Raw genomic sequence first — 12252 nt, 5'->3', positions numbered from 1 at the left:
GCACGGTCCCAGCTCTGCCGGGCCGCCTCACCTGGGCTCACAGCCTGGGGGGCCGGCAGCTTTCGATGGGCAGGGTCTGCCTCTGGTTACTGAGCTTCCAAGAGAAGCACCCAACGTGGGTAATTTCTGGAAGCTATGAAACACAAGGCAACCATCAGGCTTACTTCTAGTCCTCGGCCTTCACCTTCATCGTCCTTAGGAGGCTGTCTTTCTGTCACCTGCAAAGTTGTGAATGTAGCTAGTCACATCCTCTCGATGACCAACTCACCATGCGACACACCCCTGCCAAGTCACCTGCTTTCAGCACACAGGGGTAGTGACAGGCAGAGTCTTTGCTAGAGACAGTTCTTCTCGTAGATGAGAGACCTGAAGCTCACTAGGCTCAGCTCTCCACTCCAGTCCTCAGAGGACTCTGTTCATGTAATTTCTTCTGCAGCCTTAAGCAAATGTCAGAGAAAAAATACTAGCTTATTTCCTATATCAAGACAGTAGGGACTAATGCCTAAGCTTTCCCTCTTCCTCTCCCAGCAAAATGAATATCAAACATAGAAACCTTCTGGAAAGCTGGGCATATCTAGGGAGCTCCAGGGAAAGCAGCCTTCTGCAGAAGCTTTGCAGATTAGGATGCAGGAGAAACCCCTGGCACAGCGTCACAAGAGAATCCAACAAACTACCTATTGATTGCATCCCTAAAAATTTTGCTCTGGACTATGTTGTGGGTACTTGATAGATGCTGAAGTACCTGTTGTCTTTCAATGCCTACCAATCCAGCTAAGCAAGGCAGAGCAAAGAGTGAATCCAACACAGGATCAGGAAAGCCTGGTTTGAGAGAGGGGCTCATGATGTGTTCAATGCCCTGTCCCATCAGGAGGGTGGGTGCACCGCAAGGACGTCACCAGGCAGCTGGGAAGGCAGCCACATGGGGAGAGCTGAAGGCAAAAGCCAGGGCAGCTGCAATGAGACCTGAGATGGCCATTTCTCAGCAAGGTTTAAATCTCTGTACTCTTCTTTCTAAATGTGTTTTTCTCAATCCTGCCAGCAGCAAGAATCAACCACAGTTTGTTTAAACCTGCAAGAAACTGTTTGCTCTTGGGTGAGAGTCAGAAGAGCTGAAGATGCATGTTGCTCTGAATCCAATGTGAGAGCACTCAACGGAGTGCAGATACCTTTATCAGCAGTGCTGATAAAGCCCCATCAACTTCTGCATGGAAATCCAAGTGGGTCACAATCCAAAAATAATGCAAAAAAAAAAAAAAAAAGAAAAAAAGAATTGTTCAAGATGGCTAGAAAGGACTTGTGTTTATGGTCTTCACAAACAAGTATTGTCATAAAACTATAGCCAATAAAAAATGTGTAAGCCTGCCAATTTCATATGGAAAATATGAAGACTTAGACATTAACATGAAGACTGCCTTGCAAAGCTGAAGTTAAACATTAATGCCAAATCAAAGCATTCATATTCTGTGAGTCAGGTTCCCAAAAAGTAAGAAATTGGCTTACAGTCTTTTTTCTTTTTTCATTTTTTTTCTTTACCTAATGATTAGAGGTGGTGTTGTCTTCTGATTACAGAGCCTAAAATTCAGATTTTCAAGCTTTCTCCACAGCCGTGATAACCAGATTGCCTTTTCAAATGTGTAAACTGAGATTTCCATCATCAATTCAAGATTTTAGGTCTTAAAGAAAACATGAAATATCATCAGTTTTCTGATAAAATCACAAGAGCTGGCAGTGCTGCTTAAGCCTGAGTTTCTTATGAACACAAATTACAAGATGTTCCTAAGGTTTTCGTGGAAAGGAGAGCTGTGCCAGGAGAATGCCGTGCCATTTACAATGGTAATATTCAGACTGGTTGTTAATTTCAAAATTGGTTGTTAGTCTCAATAAATACAAAACTTAAAGTTTGATTTTTTGGAAGATATGAACACCCACAATTGCCATAGACTTCAGGCAGGTTTTGATTGTTAGCATCTCTAAAAGTCACACTCACACCAACTTTTTTTAATAACATCAGAATTATTGTTCTGTACTGAACCAGCAAAAGTCTCTCTAGCTCATTTCCTGTTTCTGACAGTGGTCAAAAACCTCACTGGGAGTAGAGAGCAGGGCAAGTGCACTTCAGTGGGGCACTCCTCCAGCCTCCAGGAATGAGCAGGTCGGGAACTTTCTGATCCACAAGCATCATCATGGCATTTTACAGCTCAGATGGATTCTTCTTAAACCATAATCCTCATAAACTTTAAGTATCTCATATTGCACACCCACTTTTGTGGTTTAAGTACACAAAAGGATGACCTGCCTCTATCACAAAAGCCATGTCAAGGTTCACAGGTTCCTCTACTAACTGCCCTAGAGCTGTGCGTTAAAGATCATTTCAGCAGATACTAATTCTCGTGTATGTTTTGGATTCCCTTTGGACCAGAGGATGGTTAGAGTTGTGACATCTTCCTCATGGTTTTTAAAATCACATCTGTATCTTCAGCAGCCACACTCGGCTTCCTTCCCACATGCCTGCTCTCTGTTATACTGGCATCTAGAAATGCTTACCAGATGCAAGCACAGTATGTACTGAGAAAGAAAAGAATTACCCAGCAAATTCTATAAGAAAGAAACAAATGTAATTCTTTCTTGGACTTCTCCGCTCCAGAAATTCTGGAGACAGATGCCTTAAAGTAAAATTAGGGCACTTCTGACTTATAAAAGAGTAAGTTGTTGGCGCTGTCACCTGCTTCGCAAATTAGAAAAACTCAAAGACATTGGAGATAATCAGTAGCTACCTCTCCGTGGAGATATTTGAATATTGTTTGCCAGCCTAACTGTCACTGACGAGACTGTGTGGGAGATGTGTGACACCTCGCAGGAAGCACTGCTCATCCGTGGAGGTCCTCTTATGCACCCAGCAGAGAAAAGGAGGCTCCAAAGGATGCATCAGAGCAGGAACCTGAGGTTGTGGATACCATCCCCAGTAGCCATGCTTCTCTGTGCCAGAGACCCCATGGCAGAGAAAGAGCACATCTAATCCTATTGATAAAGAAGTGACAAGCCGTCTCCTAGTGGGAATAGCATTAATCAGGTGTGAGCATGGTGCTACTGTAGCCTGCTACAACCCCACAACCGCACAAGTTACAGCCAGTTCAGGAGAGCTTGCTCTAAAAACACGGACGGTCTGTAGGACAGAGGCTGAGGAGCCAGGGCTGTATTGTGCCCAGACGGCAATACAGCAATGCTGTCAGCTGTCAGAAAAACTCCTTTTGAAAAGGCTAAAGAGACTAATTTCTGTGAGTTTCTTGGCTTCCAGTTTTCATCACTGTCTGTGAACATAAGGGGGAGGAGTCTGTGTATTTGGCAGATCCTGGTGGCATTTTATTCGTGACTGAAAGTAAGGGTTTGTAATGTGGACAGTTCATTCCTTCTAACGTAGTCACTCTGGGACATTTGATCATATTATTCTCAGTGTTCCTTTCTCATTTTGTCCTAGAGGCTGGATTTATTTTATGTGGAGCTGAGGGGAATGGTTGTTGGTAATGAAATCTTGATTGCTTCTGACGAGAACCCAGGAAAGTCATGGATTTGCATGGTAAAGATGTGTTTGCAGCTTCTCTTGAAATTTGTTTACAGTAGAATTGTTGCTTCAAGAAATTCTAAGAAATTACCGAAGTTATTACCCTCCCTTTACACCTGTCACACCTTTGCTATCTATTTTGAAAGATCTGAATGAAGAAAATCTTGCAAACTAGATTAAATGTATATACTTTTTGCTCAGAGCTTTAGGAAACATCCTGTAGCTCCTCTCTGAGACAGATTAGCATCACTTGCTGTTTTCAACAGCCACCTCCACCACACTGTGCACCTAGCGAAATGTAATTCCCTGCAAATACTGTGCAGGATAGGGGGTGGACACTGTGAGGGTATTGGCATTTCTTGCACTGTGCATTATTCACATTTTAAGTATTATTGTTGGTTATGACCCTTAGCCTGAAATTATAGCACTTATATTCTTAAAATCTGGAAAAGACATTGACAGGCGAGTGGCTGGCTGTTGATTCTGTGCTAACCCTACACGAGATAGCACTCCTGTGGGTCAGGATCAATGATTTGTGCCCACAAACCCTTGATTACACTGCTGAAGAGTAATCAGTTGGAATTTGTTTACTTAAACTATTCCTCTCTCATCTGTGGTAAAACGTCCAGCCCAAGAGACATGGAATGGGGAAACCTTCCTGGCCTATTGTGGATGATCTACAGCACTATGTAGCATTGTACATGAGCTACGAGGACTTGCAGAAATCCTAGAGTTCATGGTTTATTAAAGACTGCCAAAGAAAATGCCTGAAGTGCTGTTTATCTGCCATAAATTATTTCAAGCACTTTTACTAGTGGTGTAGTATTAATGTTCCATGCAATATTTTTATATAAATATTGTATTTATTGCTAGTAGCTTGAATAGAAGCAATGCATTCAAAAATTCTGGAAGTCTTACAAAGGTAGCTTTTATTTTAGGAATCTATTGATTCGTTTAAAGTGTCTACTACAGGCATATTTAAATATGACTTAGAAGTCTGTGAATGGATAACAAAGAGGCAAAGTCGGCTACCAAAACTGAATTTTTAAATGCAGTGGCCAGTAACAATTTTTTGTTTACAGCATTTATTCCTCATCAGGGCTCTGTGCAAAAAGACAAAAAATGCATAGGGAGAAATTCCCAGTTCTAGTGATTTCACTGAAAAAAAAATATAAAACATCAGAAGTGCAATGAATTATTTATTAAAAACAAAATTGATTTTTCAGTTCTTGCAATTTCCAGAAAAAAGACATGACAGAAAATGATATTATTTTTTAAAAAGGGCAGAAGGAGCTGTTGTGTATTAACAAGCTTTTCTCTTTCAATATTGACGCCTGCCTTAGGCACAGATCCTCTAAACACTTACTGTGATTTTAACTTCAAGCACAAAACCAGTCACAAAATCTCTCTAATGGGATTATTCACATGCTTACAGTTAGGAACACAAATATGTTTCCAGGCCCATGCATCTTCTGAAAAAAAGAATTCCAGGCCTTCAACCAAGACTCTGCTTCCTCTCGTACGGCTGAGGCAATTAGCGCTAGATTGCTCTTCTGGAGGAACTGTCTATACAGTTATTTCCAACATCATTCAAACTGTAAGTCTTATTTTGCTTGTTTTGTGGTCCTTCATGACTATTACCACATGATAAGAGCATTGCAAATGAATGCCAGTAAGAAAATGGCGTGGCCTCAAAAATTATCTTTGCTTGTCTGTAGCTGTGTGCTGCACAAAAAGCACATCCGTCTCATTACTGCGGAGGAAATCGGTAACACAGACATTGTCTAAAAGCCTTTTTAAATACCATTTTTCAGTTTGTGCCAGTCGGGTGGTTAATAGTGTGAGAGCTGTAAATCAGCACTAAATGCTGTTTCCAGGACTTACAGAGTCACTTGGTTATGGGTGTTTGAGGCGACTCACCAGTGAGTGCGAAGAGTGGCGAATCAAAAAGGGGCTGAGTTAAAGGGAAGGTTTTCCCTCTGGGCTGAGAGCCAGCCCTCACTCTGGGAGCTCTCGGGGTTGGGGTTCAGACCAAGTGGCCCCCAAGGCTTGGGTTCCTTATCTCCTGCATGGTGCTGTCATGCAAGGTGACATTCTTAGCAAAGCACTTCTACAGTTCCCGAATCTCTGCATAGGGTGTACAGCCTCTCTGCATCATTTCTGCGTCTGAAGGGCAAAAAATAATGATACCTAGAACCCAGTGCTGTCAAATAAATGGCAGCCATAATCCCTCGTGAGTGAGAGTGTCTCAGGATATTGCCTGTTGGCTTACATTTTACACTAAGTTGCAGAAGCTGGGAAGGTTCAGGGGGACAGCCCTGGAAGGGGACAGCCATGTGAGCTAAGGAACGGCTTCATTTGTCAGCAACAGCTTGCTTCAAGAAATCACCATCAAAGGATGGGAAGCTGAAACTGCCACTGCTTTTTAGTGGAGAGCACCGGCCTGTAAACTTGGACATGAAAGGCAGTAACACAAGACTTTTCCCTAGGCTTTTTGTCTCTATTGCTTCCTTCTGGCTGTGCGAGACGGCTCGCTGCCTGCCATCCTGTGTCCTGGCGGAGGCGCCTGCGGTGCCCACGCTCACGGTGGGGAGCCCGGTGGTCAGGCACAGCTCTGGTCCCTGTGGGGAGGAGGAACCTGAAGGGCTCCTCGGTGATAGAGCCCACATATTTTGCTGGAAATCCTCACATTTTTTTAATTACCTTTTTCTTACGTGACTGCTCTGAGCACATCAGCAAATTTGTTCTCTGGGAAAAAATTCTACAGGACTGAAAGAATTGTCTTTATACTGGAGCCAGAAGGGAAGAGATTTCTGTGCTCTTACCCATTTCAAGTGTTCAAAAGTCACTTTGGATAGTGAGCTACTTGCATTAAGATTATGGCATCGTTCTGCCACAGGTAAATGGGGATGAACAGACTATGTGGTTTTCCCAGCCACAGAACTGCTTTCTTTCAGTGACAGCCATACAGATGATGGGTCCTGATTTTCAGATAATTGATTAAATATGTAAACATAATAGTTTGATCATTTATCACATAAATAAATTGAATTGAGTTAGTATTTGTAATAACTAAAACCGTGACAAAAACATTATTTTGGAATTCAGATAAGTGTTGTACACGTTACACATATTTACTGGGACTTGATACAGTGCATACAGAGCAATGTTTCCCATTCTGAGTTGGGAATTTCAGCCTGGTCAGTTTGTTTAGGAAAGGACAGGGTACAACAAACTGAGTGGGTATTTCCCTATCCTCTCTACAAAGGTTTCTATTTAAGCAATAAATTTCTTTCTTTTTGTATTTCTTCTAAATGATTCTCCAAATCAAAAGTTTCATTACTCTGATAAATGTGTTTTTCCACCTGAGGAAGGTTTTTCCTCTTCCAGTCTGCGTTTAATGTGGTTGTTTGTTACTGAGACCAACACAATGACTAAATCAATACAAACTACCCTCTAGGCAATGAGACACCACAAGAAAGTGCAGCATCATTAAACTGAATTACAGACAAGCACTTAAGGAGACAAATAAGTATTTTGTTTCTATAAAGCTTCACTTTTTTTATAGCTGTGATGATTGAAAATGTTTACAAAGCATGCATGGTATGGTGGTAGTAGAGGAAGAAGGCTGCAGAAGGTGTTGTAACTGGTTGGCAGCGAACTTCTGCTGTACGTGGGGAAACAGGCTGGGAGCTGAGGGATGGGGCTCCTCCTGCGGTGTCCGGAGAGCCACCGAGACCCAGGCGGCTCATGGAGCTCTCCTGACAAACAGCCCCGGTGCAGGGCTGAGGAGGGAGCAGTCACTCAGCCTCTGAGTGAGAAACGCAGCTCCTCTCTGGTGTGAAAACGTGAGGGTAAACTCTCAGATGGGAAATGAAATCAAGGCCCTCTCTAAGCCCCTGATGACAGCTGACCACCAAGGCCAGACAACCCCGATTTTTAGACTGTAGGGTTGGTCACCAAGGAGAAGTTCACAGGTCCCCAGGGACACCTTTCAGACAGATAAGTGATTTCTACTTTAAATATGCAATTGCTTCCTTCTGTTTTCTCTGTTTCTAAAGAGCTCTTACTTAGCTATTGAATATTAATAGCTGTGATGATTTCTATTGAAATAATTTGGAAAAGTCATCATCCCTCCTGTAAAAAGTTGCTTGTCTGATTTCCAACATCCTCCTAATCATGTTTTCCTTTCCTGTTACTTAAAAAAAATGAGATAAATCATGCAGTTCATCCAGAATTCCCATGACAGAGCTTACAAGTTTTCTCCTTCCTCATCTGTTTGTCTTTCTGCCAGGATTGTAGATGGACACCTTCCTTATAAAACGCAGGAGCAATGCTGAAATCCCTACTTGAGTTGATGTAGTCTTTGGCTCATCTCCCTTTGTGGGAGATTAGCCTTCTGCTCAGGCTAGGATCGTATATTTAATCTTTATGGTTTGCAGCTGGCATAATTATTTAGAGCAACAAAACACTGAGTAAGTTTCAAGATAATCTTAAACAAGGCTGAAAGCTTTTCTTTGAACTAAAGCCTTCTTTATTCTTTAAGGCTGCATAGCTGAGGAAGAAAGATGTCTTCGTAAACAGAAAGTCACCTAACAACAAAAAATGTTTTATTCCGGTCCTCTGCCTCTCTGCAAAAATATGTGGGCAATGGCGTATACATGTGCTGAGCACACAATTGAATTCCTCATGCAAAGAAATCAAATGCCTACTTCTAAAAGAGCAAGGGATGCATCCATTTTGGTAACTACATATAAACCACTCTGCCCTGATCGTGCAGTGTGAGCAACTGCTCGTTGGGACTGTGCATCTGCATTGCTTGTGAATTTATACAGGCGAATCCTTAATGGGAATTGAATGGCTGCATGAGGTTTTTGGGTGAGTTTTTCAAAACTGTTTAGCATTAGCTTAACTCTGCTTCAGTTGACAGAAATCCAAGAATTCATTATCGACTTACAGGAGATCAAATTAGGCCTGTGATGAATACTCTGGAAAACACTTTCTCCGTCATCACACACATTCAGACTGTGGTCCAAAACTGACTAGTAGCCTAAAGTGTGTGGAAAGACGTGGCTATATACTTGGGTCTTGATCCTTCTCTTCACTTCTGCCAATTGCATTATGGTTTGCTACAAAATTTTTCTTCTCATCACTTAACGACCTCACACCACACTCCCAGTTCTTTTCAAGTCTCCTTCCTGGTGGAGGAGAAATCACTGGCATGAAGTCTGGGCAAACCCATAAAAATATGGATTCATTAGGGAAAGAGTGGAGGTAAAGGGGTTTTAGCCCCTCATTAGCACCAGTGCAATAATACTTCTGCGAAAATCCCTCTGCACACTCATTTCTCTCAGCCTAGAACTGGAGCTGGTCAGGAGGCGTGTAGGGATTTCCCAGTTGCAGGGCTCTTGTGCACAGTTTTTAAAAAGCTGCAGAAAGCAAATCCTTCTGCTGCCTGTGCCCTGAATCTTGCTGGCCCCACTATAAACAGTTACATAGTTCTGGCCAAAACTGAACACTTGCTTACACACACAGCCATAGAGTTTAGCAGCATTAGATATTTAGCAGCATTGCATTCGAAGAAGTTATACATCTAAATTTCTATGGCTTTTTGTGACAGTTAACCATGGGAGCTGTGAATTAACCATAAGTCCTTGAGAATACTGCACCTAAATACTTTTTTGATTGTAAGGAACTTGATATAAACAACTGTATTTGCTGTACTACTGTTAGTTAGCCAAGAGGGAGAAGTGATCTGTGTTACTCCCCCATGACAGAAGTAGCCCATAACACAAACTTAAGATACTATTCTTGCTGTGAAAATGTTAAGGTGCTCTCTGACAAGAGGATGCTGAACAAGAGGAAATTAAATGTACTGTGTTTAAGTGCAAGCACAGTTGTCATTACCTATCAGCCTCACGAGTTATGGCATTGGTCTTTTTTCAGCTTAATTTGTAAAAAAGAGTTGGTCTAACAGTATGATCTGAAGGATCTATAATGCATTAAAGCTGTCAACATTACTAAATATCAGAATTATAATGAAATAACTTAGTTTCCTTAAATCATGACGGCAGGAAGGCCTCCAGGGTTTTGTTATTAAAAAATAAAAAAATCCTCCTTTCGATCTGAACTTTGATTTCTATTCTGTTTCTGCCACTTTGAAATGGGTGAGGCATGGTGAGAAAGACAGGACAGGTCTCATTCAAGTAGGCACTGTGCTGGTCAATGCAAGCTGGAATTTGTGTCAAGGTCATGGGAAAGGTCAATGACCCAATATTTTTTTCTGCTCTCAGAGCGCTTCATATGCTCCAGGAAGAGGGGAGAAAAAGGCACAACTCTGGGGCAGCGTGGTGGCACTCTGAATAAAGCCCTCAGTGTCATCCTCCAAACCCTTGTACAGAAAGCCCCTCCTTTTCTACAGCTATGAATGTGATGAGCCCTCAACCTCACTGCAGCCACTACCATTGATCCCTCAGAAGCAATAGGATGCACACAAAGACTGTGGTTCTGTAAGGAGGTTGGGCACTGCAAAATGCCTGTTCAACAACTTACTTTCTCAGTGTATTGTTCATATCTGGACGTGACCTGATCTGTGTGAAAGGGAACGCTTAGGCAGGGCAACGCAGTGAAAACATCTCTCAATTCTAGAGGAATTTGCTTGTGTTTGGTCAGAGGAAGAGAGGAAACACCTCTAGGATCTCTCTAGAGTTTGTACTTGTGCCCCTGGTAAATCTGATGCCTGAGGTGAACGAAGGTGGCTCAGTCTGTAATTTGGTGCATCTTCAGATTTAAGAATCACTTGCACACAGCAGCTAAAAAGAAGACTTAGCCCTGTCAGCCCGTCAGAGTAGACATCAGGATTAACCCAGCAAGCCTTCCCACCTCTCGCTGCACTGACTTATTACACTCCTGTTCTTGAATAGCATTAGAGTGAGGTAAAAAGTGAGAAAATGCCCCAATCCTCCATTTTTCAGGCTGTTGGCAACACTTCTGCCTGCTTCTGAGGTGGGTTATTGCTCTCCCAGCACCTCCTCCCTTAGGAAGGAGCCTTGGTTTACCATCACCTGGCATCAAATGCACATGAACAGGGGAATGGTAGATGACATAAAATGTAGCCCCCCTTTCTGTGCTTCAGAGATGGTTCTGGCAACTTTTCGGTGCTGGTCAGTCAGGCTGTAATTTTTCTTCCTGGTTCAGGGGCTGAGCCTACCAGCAGAAAGGCAGTGGAAGCCAGGAGATGCTGGTCAGTGGGTCTGAGGGCACACGGTGCTGCACAAAGAGGTGACTCCCTACCATGGGATGGTGTCCCCATGGGGCGCCGGGCTGGGGATCCCGCACTGCCCCATGCCACATGTGCCAGGCACTGCTGATCCTGCCCCAGAGCCTTGCCAGGCTGCAGGACCACCTGCCTTCCCCCTCACCCTCCCTCAGCAGTGACACCTATCTCCCTGCCAGGAGATGACTTGGGAAGCGGGAGCTGCCCCGGGAAGCACAAAAAGTTTATTTTAAATATACGATGAAAGAAAAGCTAGCCGCGTTTTTTCTAGTGTGAGAAGAAACGTCTTAAGAAAAGAGGTTTTGTTGTCTGCCGAAGCGTTGGCCTGTCTCCCTGTAAGGCTTGGCTGCCATCAGACAGAGGCGCCATGGGTAAGGAATTAGCTGAGGTGGTTCATCTCAACCCCAGTAGAAAGGAGATCACATTCAATATTTTATAATCTACATGAAATTTGTTCAGCTTATTCTGTTTGGTAAACTGGACTTAGCAAAGAAATTTAGCAAGAACTTGGCTAAAAGGTGACACTTTTAGTTCAAGGAAGTCCTGAGCATGCTGCCACAACAAGCCGTTGTACTTTTCCTTATGCTCAAGCTTTTTCAGGATTTTTCTTTTTCCCCTTTGGCTGGCATTTCTTCCTGCAGTTATATGTCTCGTCACAGACGTACTGACATAGGTCCATCCCTCCTAGCATTGTACAGAAGTTTGTTTTTAAACATCTTTGAACAAACTTGTATAGAAGCACTGTTTTTAAAGTCAATCATTTCCACAGATATCAGAAAGCTGACTGAGAAATCATTAGCATCAGGCACTTAAAATAACCTTTCTTTAGTGCATTCATTAAGCCCTCAGTTCCTTTAATTGTATATATTATATTTGCATGTGAATGTGTGGCTGTGCCCTTCATTTCTTCATGAACTTCTTGGTAACTCTAAAAGTTTTTTATTTCCTTGGACCTCTTGGAAAGAAAATAACGAATTACAAAGAGGTGGCATGAAGCAGAATGAAATGCCTCCTCACATCAAGTGAGCGCATCAAGTCCTGCATGCAGTTTGCTTTTGCTTTTCCTAAGGTGTAGCTACTGGGTGATCCCTTAGAACTTGGTAGCACGGAGCTGGATTGAGCTAAAACAATCCAAGGTGGCACGTTTCTTCTCTTGAAATGTATGGCTGAAGGCAATGAAGCTCTGGAGGGCCAGTCCATCTGCCAGTCCTGAAGAGCAGGAGGCAGTAGGACTCTGGAGAGCCAGCCCTGGGAGGAGGAGGGCTGGGTTTCTTCAGGAACTTCCCACGGGAGGCAAGGTTCTCCGGCTAACCGCCCTGGAGGTGCTTGGCAGGGACTGCTCAGAAACCCATAAATAAGCAGTCACTGGGGGGCTCAAAGGGAGAAAACAGCACCGTCAGCCTCAGAGTGGGCTGCA

The sequence above is a fragment of the Anser cygnoides genome, chromosome 9 (genome assembly GCF_040182565.1).
Source record: "Anser cygnoides isolate HZ-2024a breed goose chromosome 9, Taihu_goose_T2T_genome, whole genome shotgun sequence".
Lineage (NCBI taxonomy): Eukaryota > Metazoa > Chordata > Aves > Anseriformes > Anatidae > Anser > Anser cygnoides.
Note: the sequence above shows the minus strand (reverse complement) of the source record.